The sequence below is a fragment of the Bos grunniens genome, chromosome 12, assembly GCF_055505025.1.
Source record: "Bos grunniens cultivar Pamir isolate PY7600 chromosome 12, Bosgru_T2T1.0, whole genome shotgun sequence".
Taxonomy (NCBI): domain Eukaryota; kingdom Metazoa; phylum Chordata; class Mammalia; order Artiodactyla; family Bovidae; genus Bos; species Bos grunniens.
In genome coordinates this window covers 14,076,168-14,094,591 of record NC_141176.1, presented here as the reverse complement: position 1 = coordinate 14,094,591, position 18,424 = coordinate 14,076,168, and the positions used below count along the sequence as shown (strand labels likewise).

At 45.9% G+C, this 18,424-nt stretch overlaps 1 protein-coding gene across 7 annotated transcripts in view; it reads left to right on the top strand.

Moving 5' to 3' along the window:
- The window catches only part of ENOX1 (ecto-NOX disulfide-thiol exchanger 1), a 513,658-nt gene that overhangs the window by 58,035 nt on the left and 437,199 nt on the right, over positions 1-18,424 (top strand). The window lies entirely within an intron of this gene.

The window sequence follows — 18,424 nt, the reverse complement described above, 5'->3', positions numbered from 1 at the left end:
AGTGGATTGCAAATTTTAGAATAGAATAGAATGTTTATCAGAGTAATGAGTGGATTACAGATTTCTGAAAGGAGAGGAACTCTATTTAAATTGCTCCCTTCATTCCTGCTCTTTTGAACTAGCTAGCTTGAGCCAGAGTGTGTGATGGGGCAAGGCAGGGAGCCGTGACCTCTTGGAGCTTATAACTGACCCCAGTTCCATCTGGTGGCTCAGACGGTAAAGAGTCTCCCTGCAGTGCAGGAGACCCAGGTTCAATCCCTGGGTCGGGAAGATCCCCTGGAGAAGGAAATGGCAACCCACTCTAGTACTCTTGCCTGGAAAATCCCAAGGACAGAGGAACCTGGTAGGCTACAATTCATGGGGTCACAAAGAGTCAGACACGACTGAGTGACTTGACTTTTGCTTTCCATCCAGCAGAAATACTATGTAATCCATATAGGTCCACCTTCTAGCAGCCACAGTGGGTTTAAAACAACCCACATGTCTTCTCTAATAGAACCAAAGGTCAGAGGATTTAATGGAGTGCACTCAAATCGAGGTGTCAGCCAGGCTGCATCCTTCTAGCAGAATTCACATAATGCCTTCCAAATCCAATCAACGTGTATCTTACATGAAAGCGCATCTCCATTTGAACTCACTGCATTTCAAGTCTCAGTAGCCACGCGTGAACTAGGGCCTACGATACTGGACAGCTCAGATCCAGGGGGGTCAAGAGATGTGGAAAAATAAGTGCAGGTGTGATTTATATCAAGAAAAAGCACAGAGGCCTGTGAGATCACCCTGCATGGAACCTAAGCCCATTTGGTGTGGGAAGATTCCCTGAAGAAAGGAGAGACGTGAATGATGGATGGGTCAGGTCTTAAAAGCAGGAGAGATGAGCTACTCCACTTCACTCCGTTTAACCATCCAGATAGCTTCTGGTGTCTTATGGCAAGAGTTCCTGTTAAGGATTTGGGGCCAGTCTAAGTGGGAAAGTGGTGGGACTGGCTATGCCTTTGTTAGGCAGCGGTGTGCTGTGCTAAGTCACTTCAGTCACGTCTGACTCATTTGCGACCCCGTGGACTGTAGCCCCCCAGGCTCCTCTCTCCATGGGAATCTCCAGGCAAAACTACTGAGTGGGTTACCATTTCCTCCTCCAGGGGATCTTCCTGACCCAGGGATTGAACCTGCATCTCCTACATCGGTGGGGTGGGGGTGGGGGGGTTCTTTTACCATTAGTGTCACCTGGGAAGCAGATTTAGGCAGCTATTCTGCCTGCTTTTTAAGATCTCATTTTCTTCATTCTCAACAATTCTCCCTGAGTTGTCTTTTTAATTGAAGAAAATATTTTTATTTTCATTTTCTCCTCTCACAAGTTTCTTATTAGACTACGAAGTTGATACTTCACAACAGAATGTAAATTATTTCATGTTTTTTTTTCTTTTCAGTCTTTAGGAACTTACATATTGCAATGTAGTTCTAGAATGTCCTTCCCAGGGATTTAGCCCTATAGATAAACTCATGGTGCACATGTTCATCCCTTGTAACTAGGAGAAGGTCATGGCACATTGATTTTACAAAGGAGAACCTGGTATAAAATCCTGAAATCCCAGGCAGACGTTTTATTGGGTAAAGAGGACTTCAGCCAGCACTTTGCTGAATGACTGAGGAATCTGTGTCTTACTCTTCTGATGACAGTCCTGGTCCCGCTGTTCTGAGGCACCAGGATAAACAGTCATTGGGTGATAACTGCAGTGTAAAAGCATTGTGTAACACAAGACTCTTGAGAAAAGCCCAAGGTTTGCTGGGTCAGCATGAAGGCTGGGCACTTCTTCAGTTCACTTCAGTCACTCAGTCGTGTCTGACTCTCTGTGACCCCATGGACTGCAGCACACCAGGCCTCCCTGTCCATCACCAACTCCCGGAGTTCACCCAAACTCATGTCCATCAAGTCGGGGATGCCATCCAGCCATCTCATCCTCTGTCGTCCCCTTCTCTTTGCATCTTCACTCTTTCCCAGCATCAGGGTCTTTTCAAATGAGTCAGTTCTTTGCACCAAGTGGCCAAAGTATTGGAGTTTCAGCTTCAGCAGCAGTCCTTCCAATGAACACTCAGGACTGATCTCCTTTAGGATGGACTGGTTGGATCTCCTTGCAGTCCAAGGGACTCTCAAGAGCCTTCTCCAACACCACAGTTCAAAAGCATCAGCTCTTCGGTGCTCTGCTTTCTTCACAGTCCAGCTCCCACCTCCACTTCTTAGGAATACTGTACCAACACTGCTTTTAGGTGCTTGGAAGATACAGCCTGAAGGCCGACTCCTGAAGTCTCCTGTGTCACTTACCTCTGTCCAGAGAGGAGCTGACGTGTTTTCCGCTCGTCAGAGGCAGGTGTGGATGGCTGCGAGAGCATGGTGTCAGGGCCTCCTGAGACGGGCCTGGCTGGTCGCGGGAAACCCCTCACTTTGGCAGGCTTTCCTCGCAGCTCTCACCCATCAGCAGGCAGCGCTTGCTTCCAAGGGGGCCTCGGAGATGGAAAGTGTCAGGTGGGAGTCAAGCTCCCTCGTAGTTCTCATTATAAGCCGAAATGAGAGGTCCATACGCTGGCCTGTCTCCTTTCAGGAGGTCTTTTATACTGATGTGTATTCTCAGTAAAGTGATATATCAGAGGACCAGGTGATTCACTCCATACCTGACACCTGCACTTTTTCTTTCAAAGTCAAAACTATTCTTTAGTTATAGGTACTTAAATTTAAAATTCAGTTTGGGCACTCTCAGTCGTGTCTGACTCTTTGTGAGCCCATGGACTGTAGCCCACCAGGCCCCTCTGTCCATGGGATTCTCCAGGCAAGAATACTGGAGTGGGTGACCATTTTCTTCTCCAGGGGATCTTCCCGACCCAGGGGTCGAACCTGAGTTGGTTTAGATGAACTTTATTCACTTTTATTTTCGGCTGCACTGGGTCTTTGTCGCTGCCCATGGGCTTTCTCTAGTTACGGCCAGCGGGGACTCTTACTGTCTAGTTGTGATGCATGGGCTCCTTATTGCAGAGGCTTTTCTTGTTGTGGAGCATAAGCTGCAGGCACGCAGGCTTCAGTAGTCATGGCGCATGGGCTTAGTTGCTCCCTGTCACCTGAAATCTTCCCCGACCAGGGATTGAGCCCCTGTTCCCTGCACTGACTGATGGACTCTGAACCCCTGGTCAAGTCCTAGGTGAACTTGAGCCCAAACCTTGTAAAGCAGTGAGCTGCCTCTTCCCTGTGCCCTCCTCCAGGAATCCTGTTCTCCCTGTTGTTACTGCCCCTGCACCCGCTTTGCCTGCCTCTCAACCGGCCAAAAAGAGCTCCTCTTGAGTCTTCCTGGTCCTGTTTGTCTTCTGTATTCCACAGCCTTGTATATCGTCTTAGTCTCGTCTGTGTTTTCAGACCTTACTTTGCAGAAACTTCCACGAGGGAAGGCGTGAGAACATCCGGCTTTCGTTAGTCCGTTTCCCTCTCCATCCCATTTCAGTCTGATGCTTAGTTCCTAGAGCATCCGGCAGGTCCAGGCATGGTGCCATTGACAGTACCCGGTCCTGATGTCAGTCACTGTGGCAGCATCCTGAGTGTCCTGGATCTTCCGTGCCTCGTGTCTCAGCAGCAAATTGGCGTAAATATCTGTGTCATGGTTCTCAAGCAAGGAATCCCCTATGATGATAAAGTGTGTTTTTTGGAAACCTGTGGTTCCTCTTGATGGATAATTCAAGCATGACAGGTGTTGAGACGGTACAGATGCTCTGGCTGGGATTAAAGTGGAAAACGAAGCGTCTATTTTGATCAGCAGTGGAAGCGCTAGCATTCTATGTGTCCGCCCATGTCTCACAGTGAATTACCACGATGGGAAACTTAGGAAGTGGTATGCGTGGCTCACTCATCAAACCATTTCCATCAGTGTCTTCCAAGCTCTGATTTCAACCCACATCATTAATTTTAGTAGAAATTGATGGATTGTGCCACGGAGGTCAAGGTACCCGAGTGGTACATGCCGCAAGGGCTCAGGCTGAAAGAACTCTTTGCTTTGCAAAATCAGCTCACCGCACCACACTTTGACTAAGCGGCTGGGAGTAGCCTTTCTGTGGTTCACTTTCCTGATTGGCATCTTTATACCTTTCTAAGACCCCACGCAGGGGATTCCCTGGTGGCTCCAAAGGAAAAAACTCTGCTTGTAATGCAGGGACCTGGGTTTGGAAGATCCCCTGGAGAAGGGAATGGCAACCCACTGCAGTATTCTTGCCTGGAGAATTCCATGGACAGAGGAGCCTGGCGGGCTACAGACTAACACACACACACAACCCTGTCCCTATCTGAAAAACCTCTCCCGTGGGCCCTTGTTCTCTCCTATCAGATGGACACATGTATTACATTTTAAATAGAACTCGCTCTGCCATACGAAGTACTAGCCTTGAAGATCTGCAGTCCATGTTGTAATTTTGAAGAAGGAAATTGGTGAAATGACAGGAGAAATATGGCAATTCACACACAAAATTCTTTCTCAGTTTCGTTCTCTCTTCTCCTTATTTGTATCCCTGGCAGTAACCTCATTAGGTCAATGAAATGCTTCAGGCATTTCATACAGAATTGGTGGATGTTTTCGGCGACAGTGGTACATGTTTTAGCATCTGGACAGTGATTTTCCCTCCTGTTTGTGGTGAGGGGAGCAGTAGTTTCCATATGTCTGTAATTTTTAAATTGAAAAGTTAACATTACACGGTGCATTTTCCCCAAGGGAAGCCTTTCAAGCAGGAGACTGAAGTTTGTTTCATTTTTCCCATCAGTCAGGAAACTCCTCCAACAGTCACCAGCAGCTCTTAGAGACCACGCAATGGAGTTAACCTCAGTGGTGAGACTGATCTGGGAGGATGCTGTTCTTTCATTTGCCTTCAGGTTATCTCAGGCGGGCTTCCTAGGTGGTGCAGTGGTAAAGAGTCTGCCTACCTATGCAGGAGACATGAGTTCCATCCCTGGGTTGGGACGATCTGCTGGAGGAGGAAGTGGCAACTCAGCTCTGGTTTTCTTGCCTGGGAAATCCCATGGACAGCAGAGCCTGGCGGGTCACAGTCTATGAGGTCACAAAGAGTTGGACACAACTGAGCAAGCATGCACGCAGATTATTTGAGGCCTCTGAGGTAAACGAGAATCAGACCCTTGATTCTCTCAGGAAGGTTCTTTTATTAGAATAACAATGGGAAAAAATGAGTCAGGTCCGTGTTGAATGTGGACTGTGGCATGGAACATCTGTAGCGCTCCGTGGGCGTCTGGGTAACGCACTTGCTGGGCCGTGCTGCCCCCCCCGCCCCACACACACACGTCTGGAAGAGCTCATCAACACCGGCCAGATGCTGGTGTGAAACAGGTCATTGTCGCAGGCGAGCACCACAACACACAGATCCCTTTTTTCTCCCGGTGACAGCCGTTGCATTTTCCTCATGCTAATTAAGAACATGGCACACCCTCTCTGAAATAGGAACAGCCACGTGTTCGCGGGCCTGGGTGGCACCAAGGGGTAAAAATCAAACTAGCTCCGGAGGATCCCTACCCATCTCCAGGGTACAGACGGAGGACTCTCGGTATCAAGGAGTGGCGTTGGGGGAAGGGCTGGCAAAGGCACGCAGAGGGTTTGAATGCAGGCCCTGCTGAGTGCCCTCGTGGTCACCGATGCCCAGAAGAATGCTCACTCCTGGGGCTGCATCAGTTGTGGAGATGTCGCTGAGATAAGGACAACAAGCAGCGTGAGGACAGGAAGCAGTGACATTCAACAAGTCCTTGTCACCAGCCGTCATTAGCATGCAAGCCTGCTGTTAGTTTCTCACGCTTTATGCAATTTTCTTGACCATGCAGGGAGCCTCTGGAGCAGTTAATATCATACAAGTTATTGTTTCTTTCTGAAACGCCATATATATTATATATATATGTATATGTATATATATGCCAATGAGATCCTTCTCTGTCCCCCTGTGCCTCTCAAATTTTGAGACTCAAAGAATGCATAATTTATATCTGTCCCAGAGGTAACAGAGTGACTCAGTGATAGCTACGAAGGGATGATTTTAAATTTCATGTCTTATGCAAGAGGTGATTTTTATGTGAAAGCTGTAAGAACTGGCCTCGGGGATAACCAGACAATTATCCCTGGAACAGCAGGGAGAGATTCCGGGGGGGATTATAGCTGAAAGCCCGGGTGGATCGGCTTTGCCCTCGTGGATCGAGGTTGCCACAATGAAACACATAGCAACCAATTTCTCTGCATGGACCGCATCTCACCTGGGCCTCTGGAGGGTGCCTGCCAGAGACCTGCGTCTCAGAAGGCAGGTGAGCAGAGATTTCCTGTGCAAGAATTCAGGACAGAGCTCACTGAGATTTCTGTTTACAGCAGCTGGAAAAAAAAAAAGCTTTCTTCCCCTCTGTTCCCAGAGGTGCTCACTGATGAATCGGATGAAATGCATTGGTCCTCAGGCCATGAGTGCCTTGACCTGACCCAGATCATCACGGTCCCCATGGCGCTCACAGCCTGGAACCCCTCCTCACCTACGCCCCTGGCATATGGAATCTTGGAACTGAAAAGGTCTCAGAGCTTCCAAGGGACAAGAGAGCAAAATAACATTCTACCGTCCTCAGCTCAGTTAAAAGTCTCTGTTTTGGTCTTTGAGCCAAACAGTCCTTAGCATTTTCCTTTAAGCATTTTGTGGCTGTTTCGTTCCCCGCCGCCCTGGGAAAATTTAGATGCAGAGGCACCAAGTTTTGTAATCTAGTGAGGGAACAGGCTTATATAAGCATAGATTTCTCATCAGTGGAATGGGGAGGAATTTTTTTTCCAGGTGGATGCTTTGTTTCTTTGGTTTGCCTGTGTCATTTCCTCTATGTCTGTAGGCGTGTATATACGTTCTTGTTTATGTACAGTGGTCTTCATTCTTTTGATCCGTTTTTCTCTTGGAGATTGCTCTTGATAAGGTACCCACCCTCTGATCTCTCAATCTGCCTTCATCCCAGGAGGCTTTTCTGCTGAACTATGTGGTTACCTGCCTGCTTCTACTTGAAATCTTTACTTCCTTTTGCTCCTCGGATGTCTCTGACTCCTGATTCCCCCTGCTTATATCTTATGCGCTTGTATACAAGAACACACGAATGTTTAGAGATGGATGAAAGGAATTTGAGGGCTTCCCATGTGGCACAGTGGTAAAGAATCTGCCTGCCAATGCAGGAGGCACAAAAGACGTGGGTTTGATCCCTGAGTCAGGAAGATCCCCTAGAGGAGGAAATGGCAACCCACTCCAGTGTTCTTGCCTTTAAAGTCCCGTGGAGAGAGGAGCCTGGCGGGTTACAGTCCAGAGGGGTGCAAAGAGTCAGACACGACTGAGCGCGTGTGCACACACAAAGGATTTTAGGTATTAGTCACTCTCACCCCTTTAACTGGCAGATGAGAACTGGAGACCTTATATTTCTGTGTCTCTAACAGTCTCCTTGGAGAAGGCAATGGCAACCCACTCCAGTACTCTTGCCTGGAAAATCACATGGGTGGAGGAGCCTGGTAGGCTGCAGTCCATGGGGTCGTGAAGAGTCGGACACGACTGAGCGATTTCACTTTTGCTTTTCACATTACTTTGCCAACAAAGGTTCGTCTAGTCAAGGCTATGGTGTTTCCTGTGGTCATGTATGGATGTGAGAGTTGGACTGTGAAGAAGGCTAAGTGCCGAAGAATTGATGCTTTTGAACTGTGGGTGTTGGAGAAGGCTCTTGAGAGTCCCTTGAACTGTAAGGAGATCCAACCAGTCCATTCTAAAGGAGATCAGCCCTGGGTGTTCTTTGGAAGGAATGATGCTAAAGCTGAAACTCCAGTACTTTGGCCACCTCATGCGAAGAGTTGACTCATTGGAAAAGATGCTGATGCTGGGAGGGATTGGGGGCAAGAGGAGAAGGGGACAACAGAGGATGAGATGGCTGGATGGCATCACTGACTCGATAGACGTGAGTCTGAGTGAACTCCGGGAGTTGGTGATGGACAGGGAGGCCTGGCGTGCTGTGATTCATGGGGTCGCAAAGAGTCGGACACGACTGAGCGACTTATCTGATCTGATCCATGCACTGGAGAAGGAAATGGCAACCCACTCCAGTGTTCTTGTCTGGAGAATCCCAGGGACAGGGGAGCCTGGTGGGCTGCCGTCTGTGGGGTCGCACAGAGTCGGACACGACTGAAGCAACTTGGCAGTAGCAGCAACAGTCTCCTTGAAAGTTAGCTTTAAGGTGGTTGTAATTAAATACACATTCTCCCCTTGAATTCCAGTCTAGTTGAAAGGCAAACAGAGGAGTCAGACACGTGATGCACATACCGTATGCCTTACTATCAGTAGGACTGAACCGGAGAACACGAGCTGGTTGGTTCTCATTTGAGTTTGTCAACCAAATTGGTTTACATCTGTGACCACGTGGGTTTCCTAATACAGCCCCTTGGATATAATCTGGCCCTTCAGCTACAGGCAGAGCTCGACAGCCCAGTCTTCCCCAGCTGTGGCGGGCTATTGAAAATGAAAAGGAGGTTCTGTGCCGCCTCTGATTCTACGGGAGGAAGGTGATGAGGTCGACATGCTCATTAACTTTCCCCAAACATAAAAATCAGATAAATTGCTTCTTCTCAAGGAGAAGTAACGGGGAATGCAGCGACTTGCCCCTTCTTGGGAAGCTGATGTTCTCTTACCTCTACAGAAACATGAGGAAGGGAGGGGCGGGGTAAGAATTTATCCCCAATAGGAATCATGGAAGCACTTTCCCAGGGACATCTTGCCCCAAATGTAAAGTAAAAGGTTGCAGTGGGCAGAGGAGCATCCTTCCTGCTTTGCTCATTTGCTGATGCCTTCTCATCATACCTCCCCATCACGCCTTCCTTCACTCCCCACTTAGGCAGCCACTGAAGGCTTCCTGCTGAAGCCATCTTCCATCCACGCACACCATCTCAGTGATGAGTCAGGATGAAAGATACTCGTTCACTCTCAGCAGCCACAGTCTGTGTTGTCCTGGTCCTTTCCCTCCACTGAATTTGCTCTCAGTGGCGTCTTACTTTTCTCTGCACTTCATTTCCCCAACGTGTAAAATCCATCATCTCCATTTAACGTCCATCCCACATGAGCATTGTGGGACACTCACATGGCTGATGCACCTTCTAATGTTAACTTTTTAACACCTTTGGCCTCTTAAGTTCTCTAGGTTCTTTCCCATGTTATTTCCCAGAGCTTTTCTGTAAGGTTCTTCTCTTGTCTTTTATCAGATCCTCTTTATCCACCCATACCTTCCACTGCCGCCTATGTAAAAACTCCCAAATGACTGTCTTTAACCCTAACCCCTTTCCCCAGCTGTACACCCAGCTTTCCCAACTTTCTGGTTCCCTTTGGGGCACATCTTACTGGAAGTTTGAAATTTGAGCATCTCTAAATGAAACAACCCTTATGGCAGAAAGTGAAGAGGAACTAAAAAGCCTCTTGATGAAAGTGAAAGTGGAGAGTGAAAAAGTTGGCTTAAAGCTCAACATTCAGAAAACGAAGATCATGGCATCCAGTCCCATCACTTCATGGGAAATAGATGGGGAAACAGTGGAAACAGTGTCATACTTTATTTTTTGGGTTCCAAAATCACTGCAGATGGTGACTGCAGCCATGAAATTAAAAGACGCTTACTCCTTGGAAGGAAAGTTATGACCAACCTAGATAGCATATTGGAAAGCAGAGACATTACTTTGCCAACAAAGGTCCATCTAGTCAAGGCTATGGTTTTTCAAGTGGTCATGTATGGATGTGAGAGTTGGACTGTGAAGAAGGCTGAGCACCGAAGAATTGATGCTTTTGAACTGTGGTGTTGGAGAAGGCTCTTGAGAGTCCCTTGGACTGCAAGGAGATCCAACCAGTCCATTCTGGAGATCAGCCCTGGGATTTCTTTGGAAGGAATGATGCTAAAGCTGAAACTCCAGTACTTTGGCCACCTCATGTGAAGAGTTGACTCATTGGAAAAGACTCTGATGCTGGGACGGATTGGGGGCAGGAGGAGAAGGGGACGACAGAGGATGAGATGGCTGGATGGCATCACTGACTCGATGGACGTGAGTCTGGGTGAACTCCAGGAGTTGGTGATGGACAGGGAGGCCTGGCGTGCTGCTATTCATGGGGTTGCAAAGAGTCAGACACAACTGAGTGACTGAACTGAACTGAAATGAAACAAATTCCGTCACACAAAACAGTCAGTTTTTATTTCTTATCTCGTCTCTTGGTTAATAGTCACTATTCCCTTTGCCTTGTAACTTGACAACATCTGAAGCTACCCCAGTGTGTCCAAACTGTGCTGGGTGCTAAGAGAACAGAAACAAATTAAGACAAAGTTCCTGCTCTCAGATATTAATTTAAACTCATAGACAGGACATGTGATTGGTGCAGTTATATTTATGGGAGAGTTAACAGAGCTAATCTAGAGAAGGGAATAACCAACTTTTCCCAGGGTGTGACATGGGATAATTTATAAACTGGATGTTCAGAACCACGTTGGAATTTATCAAGCAGGCAGAAAAGCAAAACCATCATTTGAAAAGACATGGAAGTAGACGTATCATGATATGGTTGGGGAGCTACCAGGGGCTCATCCTTGGGGAATGAGAATTAGTGATAGATGAAGCTGACTGAGAACAGCAGAGGCCAGATGGAGAAAGGCAAGGTTTGCAAGCTAAGGAGCTTGGCCTGAGTAAAGAGGCGTTGTCTCAATCTCCCTCTCCACGCAGGAATCCTAGGGGACTCTCTTGAGAGTCTCTCTGGGGGAGTGTCGGAGTGTCTTTCACCCAAGCCTAGGGGTTAAAATGAAATCAAAGCTCTCATGAAGGCCTGTGAGCCAAAGCAAAGGGCTCAGAGAACAGAAAAAGTATTCTCCAGATAACTGATAAATTGGTTAATGAAGATATCCTGGGTGAATATCTGGGGTCTATCTTAAGATCTTTCTCTGTTTCCCTCTTTATGTCTGTTCATTGATTCAACAAACCAGCCAGCATCCCAGCTTGCCTCCCGCCCTCCCATCCATCCATCCTTCCAATCTGTTTATCTGCCTGCCACGGTCGGTTTTTATAATCTGTGTGCCATGTTTCTTCAGTTCAGTTCAGTTCAGTCGCTCAGTCGTGTCCGACTCTTTGCAACCCCATGAATCGCAGCACGCCAGGCCTCCCTGTCCATCACCAACTCCTGGAGTTCACCCAGACTCACGTCCATTGAGTCAGTGATGCCATCCAGCCATCTCATCCTCTGTCGTCCCCTTCTCCTCCTGCCCCCAATCCCTCCCAGCATCAGAGTCTTTTCCAATGAGTCAACTCTTCGCATGAGGTGGCCAAAGTACTGGAGTTTCAGCTTTAGCATCATTCCTTCCAAAGAAATCCCAGGGCTGATCTCCTTCAGAATGGACTGGTTAGATCTCCTTGCAGTCCAAGGGACTCTCAAGAGTCTTCTCCAACACCACAGTTCAAAAGCATCAATTCTTCGGTGCTCAGCCTTCTTCACAGTCCAACTCTCACATCCATACATGACCACAGGAAAAACCATAGCCTTGACTAGATGAACCTTTGTTGGCAAAGTAATGTCTCTGCTTTTGAATATGCTATCTAGGTTGGTCATAACTTTCCTTCCGAGGAGTAACTGTCTTTTAATTTCATGGCTGCAGTCACCATCTGCAGTGATTTTGGAGCCCACAAAAATAAAGTCTGACACTGTTTCCACTGTTTCCCCATCTATTTCCCATGAAGTGATAAACGAGCCCAATAAGAATGCAGAACCTGGGGTGAGAAGGGCAGATGTAATCCAACATAGTTATAGAGAAGGTCATTTTAATAGCAATGTGCTTCGGAAAAGGCTGAGAGGATGGAGGCAGGAAGACCCTTTTAAGAACTCTGGAAGTATGCCAGATGAAGCTTGAGTGTGTGGAAGTGCATGGATTCATAAATCAAGGCATATCTAAGGGAATACAACTATTTACTGTTTGTTACCTATTTCTTTTTTAAAGGCCCTCTTGCAAAGAGACCTCAGCCATATTGCATGAACTGATTATTTTAATGTTTATTGATTACCTTACCTGTGTTGTAAGCCCTGGAGATTCAACAGGTCAGCACCCTTAATGTACAGCATGAAATCAGTCAGTCACACTTTTCTGTTGTCCTCGGCCTCCATGTGCTTCTCACTCCTGACCCCTGGGCAGCCAACTATGAATAGATTAAAATTCGTTTTGGAAATGAAGTCAGTTTGCTTTCCTCTGTCTAATTTCATTAATAAAATGAGTTTTGTAAGTTTAATGATTGTGATGAAAAAATAATAATTATTCTAATAATGGGCCTAAGTCAACAAATTCATGTAGCAGCTTAAATTTTGGCAGACCCAGGAAAATGCAGTTCTGTAGTTTTGGGGTCTGTTCCGGGTGACGACGTGGACGAAGCTGAAACTGATGACCGTGTGTGGATGTGCCGTTTCCGTCGCTTGGTTCTTTCTCATTTGTGCTGCCCTCTCCTCTCAACCTGTGATCCAGCTTGACCCTCAGAACTTCAGGAGGAGCAGGCTAATTTGACAACACGTGCTGGGTTGATGGGGAAAGTGTGATTTGTCTCTTTCTTAGGGACGGAAATGGCCGGAGGGATGTCTGACTTCCTTCCAAAGGTACCCTGATGTGTTTGTTGAGGACAGCTCTTCCTTGTCAAAAGCTGACGTGTTAACTCAGATTTTGGGTATTCTTAAGGTGTTAGTGTGTCACACGGACAGTGCACTGCCTGCCGGCTGTTCTGGAAGGTTCCATGTGCATCAGGGAAGGCGGAACATGGTTTCTGGGTTATCCTTTTGAGGCAAAGCATTTATCTCACACCTTTGAGCTAAGTATTGAAGGCGATGGCACCCCACTCCAGTACTCCTGCCTGCAAAATCCCGTGGATGGAGGAGCCTGGTAGGCTGCAGTCCATGTGGTCGCTAAGAGTCGGACACGACTGAGCGACTTCACTTTCACTTTTCACTTTCATGCATCGGAGGAGGAAATGGCAACCCACTCCAGTGTTCTTGCCTGGAGAATCCCAGGGACGGCGGGGTCTGGTGGGCTTCCGTCTATGGGGTCGCACAGAGTCAGACACGACTGAAGCGACTTAGCAGCAGCAGCAGCAGCATGGTGGCTATGGCTATCTACTATTTGATTTAACTCATTTATAAATAATAGTGCTGTTGGTCAAAGAATCGGGGGTCGGGGAGACTGTTAGTCTATCACAAAGAAAAACCCAGCACCTAGGAATTTTTCATATTTTGTTTTGTGAGAGTACAACCGATAAACATTTTTACAGCGAAGGAGCATTTTCTGTGATTTTGAGAGACCCAAAGCAAACTTTTTTTTTTTTTTTTTAATGACTAAATTCTTTGAAACCTACAATACATTTGGATTACATCTGCTAATCATTCTACTCTGTTGCACAGTACAGACTTTGGAGTTATACGAAGAGCAAAAATTTTGCTTGTGCTTTTAAACTCTTCTAAGTATAAGAAACTACATCCTCATTGATACAAAGAGGGATGACACAGAAAGTCCTCGTGATCCAATATTACTGCTAACTCTGAGGCTTTTTCTCCTTTTTTTTTTTTTTATTTAAAATCATATAAAATTTAGCTTACAAAAAGGATCCCATATGTTGTTGTGGAACTCAAAGTAAACATTTTTAAGTGTCAGAAAGCTTTAAAACCCAAACAAGCTGTAGTCTCATTAGAGAGCACACTGGCTAGAATTCACCAATCAAAATATCCTATAAATATTTATTGTAAACTTGTAAACAAGAGAGCAAGGAAAGGCATGTGTGTAATTCAATAAATATCAAGCTCTGGATTTCTAGCTTGTTAAATTCCAAGATGTTTGAAGTTACATAAGCATACCCTGACTTGTGTTATCAGGATTTATGAAATCTCCCTTGTAAATTCGGTTTCTCTTCCTTGCAGCTTTGATTATGGGAAAGGAGCACAGTGGAGTTGTGGGTTAAGCACCGATCCCTTCTCGACAAGGTGCTTATTTCTCTGAACCTCAGTTTTTCTTCTCTAAATTAGGGATATCTTGATTCTCATTTTACTTCTTATAAATCCATGAAGATTAATCATTTACTGTGTGAAATTAACTTTGGGAGTTATATTTGTCATTTCAAGCAATTTTAATTTTTTTTTAAAGGAAACAAAGTAACTCTTGGCAAGTCATTTATTTACTGGATATAATTTTATCCATTTTAAACCATCTTAGACAATTAAAACTATTATAGAAAGGTTATATGAAAATGATAGAACTCATTGGACTGAAGAGTAAATACTTTTTAAAATAGTAATGGAGGTTAAAGTATTAAAAATTAATGCTCACAGGAAGAAAAATCCCCTGATGCTGATTTTATATTAAAATGTGTTATATTTGGCAAAACTAATACAATTATGTAAAATTTAAAAATAAAATTAAAAAAAATAAAAATAAATAAATATTAAATATGTTACTTTGCTGACTTTTCAGAGTTAAGTGTAAGGGATACACCCTGATACTGACCTTCCTATCGAGGACCTGGTTATGACATGGTTTTCATTCTAGGCTTCCAGGCCGCTAATTACACGATCGGGTTTTCGTTGTATCTTTTTTTGCTTCATCCGTTCTGGTGAATTTAAAAAAGAGCTTGGAAAAACCAATCAGAATTGACTCAGAGGAAGGTACTTCATTCAGATTATGAATCAACACATTCATTTCGTGGATGGAATAAATTTTTCTTTAAAAAAAATTATTTTGGCTGCACTGGGCGTGTGTTGCAGCATGCAGGCTTTTTGTTCTGTGGCGCGTGGACTTTGTCTTGTGGCCACGGGCTCTGGAGCGCACAGGTTCAGTTGCTGCAGCACACGTGCTCTCTAGTTACTGCGCGGGCTTAGTTGCATGCGGAATCTTAGTTCCCCGACCAGGGATCAAACCCACATCCCCTGTGCTGGAAGGTGGATTCTTAACCACTGGACCACCAGGGAAGTCCCCGGAATACATGTTTCCATTAGCTGTTTCTCCTTCTAGGGGATCAGATGCTTCCGCTCATTTTTATTTTAAATGACCTGTGCCTGGTCAGTGAAAAAAATAATTATGGACAGGGCTTCAGTGATAATAAATGGCAGAATAAATCGACTCCAGTAATAATGACATGCACTTACAGTTTGCAGTATTTTATAATTTGCAAAACAGTTTCACCCACTTTTACCACATTTTATGCAGAATATGTGTATAGATTAGTACATTATTAAATTTTCAAAGATCTATACCTTTTCTTCCAAGAGTGGAAGCAATGTCTTTTAATTATTCTTCTATCAAATGATAACAGTCCAAATAACACTAAGTTCTTAGCTTCTAGTTTTAGCTCTTTGTCTTTCAGAAATAATGCTTTATTCTTTTTATTCATGTAACCAAAATTCCTTCTCTATTGCTGCACATAGAACTTGAACAAAAAGTCACGTTCTAACGGAATATAGAGATGCTGTTGCCATTGAGGATAACAATGTGTGTGTCCCATATCCAGAAATCAAGTACATTTATTCAATTTAGGTGTTCATCTTCTTTAGAATTATTGAAGTGAAGTGATAAATCACTCAGTTGTGTATGGCTCTTTGCGACCCCATAGACTTTCCCAGGCAAGAATACTGGAGTGGGTTGCCATTTCCTACTCCAGGGGAATTTTCCCTACCCAGGGATCGAACCCAGGTCTTCTGCTTTGCAGGCAGATTCTTTACCATCTGAGCCACCAGGGAAGCCCTTTAGAACTATTAGTAGAGTAGAATTCATGTGATATAATAAGCATAAAATTCTTCCACCCATGCATTGATGGTTTGCCCAAAAATGACTATACCTGAAATGTTCAAAATGCCTAACCTTTGGTGACAAGTTCATTGAGTTTTATTCTTTGTGACTGTGGAACAAACATTCTTTTTAAGAAAGCAGTCAAATTCGGTCTTACTATTTTAAGAGTAAAGAAGTGTGGTGTCAGATATAAACTAGCCTATTAATCCTTGCTGATAAATGGCAAGTGGGGAAAAAGTGTTAACTGTAGCTCTTCAGAGCAACTTACTTATATTCAACATTTCTGTAGGAAAGCATGATTTTAGTAGAAATCATTTACTTGAAACAGAGCTTAGAAAAACAGGCACTTCTTAAATTTTCTGTTCTTAATTATCAGTCACAAGTTATTTTGATACTGTAATATTCACGGTGATTATAAAGAGTAGGCATTTTGAAAAGATGCCAGCAGGTAGAAAAACTGCTTTAAAAATCATTCTACTACGTGAGATTCACTTCCACCATCAGTGGTTTGGTTTTGCTTCTCAGGGTCATCCTTAGGGACATTTACTAGGACAGCATTTTGTTTTGTTTTAGTACTTACGTGAATCCCAAAAGGTTAGTGGTACGTCAGCAGTTGTCTCCTTCCCCTGGTCTTGGTTTGCACATAGGACTCCCTTGGAATTCTGCTCTTCCCAGTTGATTTTTGTCCAAAGTGCTAATTTGGAAGCTCACAGGCAAACTAAGGGGTGGAGGGGGAGGCATGTATCTTTCCTTTAAGTCAGACGAAAATTCTCTGAAGGTGGGTTGAAATCCACCCTCCCCCCTTATATATAATATCCAGGGTGACTTTTCTGGGTACTGGAGCCATGAGTACCTCGTTACCCTTCACTCACTCAAGCATTTCACTTTCCTTCCATCCTTGGAATCCCAAGGCCCCGTGCTGGATCCCTGCGTGAGACCTGCTGGCCTTGGGCCCTTCTGAAGACCTGGCCTCACGCATTCTGTGTCAGCAGCTAAGGAGCTGCTAAACCCCTGGTGCGTGCCAAGTTGCTTTGTCTTTGCAACCCTATGGACTGTAGCCCACCAGGCTCCTCTGTCCATGGGATTCTCCAGGCAAGAATACTGGAGTGGGTTGCCATGCCCTCCTCCAGGGGATCTTCCCGACCCAGGGATCAAACCCGCATCTCTTAGGTCTCTCGCATTGACAGGCAGGTTCTTTACCACTAGCACCAAATCTCTGGCAGGCACTGCCAATGAAGACCTTGGCAGAGGGAGGGGGACATGTGGGCATGATATATGAAGGTGGAACATGGAGTCACGTTCTGTTTAGGAAGCATGGCCCCTGGCACTTTCCCCTTCGCTGGGCTCCAGCCTCGCTGGCTTTTTTTTGTGCCGGAAACACACTGGGCGTTTCCCAGTCTCCACTGCTTTGCTCTGATTTTTGCTTTTTTCTGCCCAGAACTTCTTGCTGCTGATCTGTCTCTTCATTCAGGTGTCATCTGGTGCTGCTTCCTCAAAGTGACCTTCCACCCCAGGATGGGGCTTGCCTTTACCTTCCCCACGGCACTTTTCCTGTCTGATGGCACCTCCTTCATCCATTCGTTTACTCTTCTGCTCTGCGGCCCTCACTCTTCCCACTCCTCACCTCCCTCCCCCGCCCCCCACACGCACTGAACGAACCCCAGAATGTGGACACCTTGTGTGTCTGCCCACGACTGCCACTCCTCTCTTAGGAGAGCCGTGCCCAGGTGGTAGGCAGACATCAAATATCAAATGAATGACTGAGCCAGGTGGGCTTCCAGCCCTGCCTTAGCAGCGTTTATCAGCCGGGGCTGCAGGGGCCAACCTAGAAATTCTCCTTCCCATAAGCCTGGAATCTGTCCGCCAGCGCAGGAGGTGCAAGAGATGCGGGTTCGACGCCTGGGTCAGGAAGACCCCCTGGAGGAGGAAATGGCAACCCTTCCAGTATCCTTCTCTGGGAAACCCCGTGGACAGAGGAGCCTGGGGGGTTACAGCCCAGGGGTCGCACAGAGTTGAACACAGCCAAGCACACAGCACACACAGAAGCCTTACGGTGTAAGGCAGGGCTTCTGTGGGAAAGGTGCTTCTCTTTGCAAACATTTGCCAGAGAGAGAAACTTTGGGAAGGCAGCTTTCCTCTCTTCTGTTCCGGGTTAGCTCTCTTTCTGAGATAACAGCTGATCCAGTTTATTCCTTGAGAGCAAAGAGTAAGTAAACATTTTCGTCTCCAAACAAACAGAGTGCAGCTGCCTGAGAGGTTAACTCCTGGGCAGTCTCCATTTCCTCCTCCTGTCTCAATGCTGCTTTGGTTGTGCCCACCCTGCTTTACTCAGGGTCTGGGGGAAGTGGTGTCTTTAAGGCTCCTCCCAGCCTCGCCTTCGGAATGCACACAGCACTGGTCTTTGCTTATCTTAGTCCTCCTTCTCACGTCCTGCCTTTTCCTTGTTGCATTTCTTCACAGACCCCGCAGGGCTCCCTTTTCTGCGGTCACCTAGTGCTGGAGTAAGGCTGGTTGGATTTTATCACACTCTTAATTTACATTGCTCTCTGGTCTCATTATCATTAACGAACCATGTTTATTTAGGGC